Source organism: Bos taurus, chromosome 1 (genome assembly GCF_002263795.3).
Source record: "Bos taurus isolate L1 Dominette 01449 registration number 42190680 breed Hereford chromosome 1, ARS-UCD2.0, whole genome shotgun sequence".
Taxonomy (NCBI): Eukaryota; Metazoa; Chordata; class Mammalia; order Artiodactyla; family Bovidae; genus Bos; species Bos taurus.
The window spans coordinates 16,117,853-16,119,622 of record NC_037328.1 but is presented as its reverse complement, the minus strand read 5'-3'; positions in this window follow the sequence as shown (position 1 = coordinate 16,119,622).

Here is a 1,770-nt window from a genome sequence, read left to right as displayed (position 1 = left end):
AGAGTTGGACACAACTGAACGACAGAGCACTCACACATATCTAAAATTTATATTTGAGAGTTTCCAAAATATTAGGAAAAAAACACTGATTTTTTTACAGAGCTTCAGGTTTATAGATTATGGAAACCAACTCCTAGTTTTCCTTAATTAAACACATTCATGATATTTTATTCTCAACTTTTCATAATGATATATGGCCTTAAAGGAAATCAGCACATAAGCTTTAATAAAAGAAAGAGAGGAAAAAGGAAGGAAGGGAGGGAGGGAGAAAGGAGAAAAATAAAGAGGAAGAGAAAGAAGAGAATAAAATAAAAACATAATTGCAGGGATTGTATTTTTTGCTTAGAAAAGTGATATTTAAAACAAAAAATGCAAAGTATTACAGAAGCTGTGCGAACCTTTTTTTTTATCCTGGTCATTCAGCAGCCATGATCAAGTGCTCATTATGTGCTTACCACATGCCAAGATAGTGTATTAGCTAAAAGATGATTAAGACGTGCTGCTGCTGCTAAGTCGCTTCAGTCATGTCTGACTCTGTGTGACCCCATAGACGGCAACCCATCAGGCTTCTCTGTCCCTGGGATTCTCCAGGCAAGAATACTGGAGTGGGTTGCCATTTCCTTCTCCAATACATGAAAGTGAAAGTGAAGTCGCTCTATCCTGTCTGACTCCTAGCAACCACATGGACTGCAGCCTACCAGGCTCCTCCATCCATGGGATTTTCCAGACAAGCCTGGTCATTCAGCAGCCATGATCCAGTACTCATTATGTGCTTACCAGGTGCCAAGATAGTGTATTAGCTAAAAGATGATTAAGACATACTTTCTCCCAAAATCCTTTAGACATTTTAATCTTATTTCAGTAAATGATATACTTTATTTAGTGAAGATGACTCTTATTTATTAATGAGTGGGATCATCTTGAAGTATTTTCTCTTTTGTCCATTGTACTCAACATTTAGGGGGGGAAATGATTGATAAAAAGAAGATACAAATCTTGTTTTGAGCAGAAAACTGATCTAATATCCACCAGCTATACACTATCTTGAAATAAATGATATGAATTTAGAAGACCTGTATTCTGTTTAAATAGAATTCAAGATATTGTCTCATTGCCAGCAGAAGTAACTCTTAAGTGGAACAGTTAAAAATAAACCCCTGATACTAGCCAAATGTTTATCTTTATTAACATCAAAAACAGCCTCAGGGATGCTTGTTTCCTCCTCCATTACCCCACCCATGTTCTGCCTGCTAAGTCGCTTCAGTCATGGCCCACTCTGTGCCACCCTATGGACTGTAGCCCACCAGGGTCCTCTGATTATGGGATTTTTCCAGGCAAGAACACTGGAGTGGTTTGCCATGCCCTCTTCCAGGGGATCTACCCCATCTGGGGATCAAACCTATGTCTCTTACATCTCCTGCTACTGGTAAAGAATCTACTAGAGCCTCCTGGGAAGCCCCACTTCATGACAATGGAGTATAATGATGGTAGGTGTAAGGACAAAAGCATTCATTAATTGCAAATCTACATCTGAAGAGAGAAGTGACATTTTATTGTGGTAAATAAAAATAGCAAAGATATTGACATAGCATAGAATAATTGCTTACGGTATAATTGAAATATGGGGAAATGTGGTAAACAATTGAGGGAAGACAGGGTCCGTTAGAATTAGTAGAAAGAATAAATTATATATTGCTGTTTGTCAATGAGCATTAGAAGAATTATTGATGTGTGCAACATGGATTACTTCAAATAGATTTGCAGTAGAAA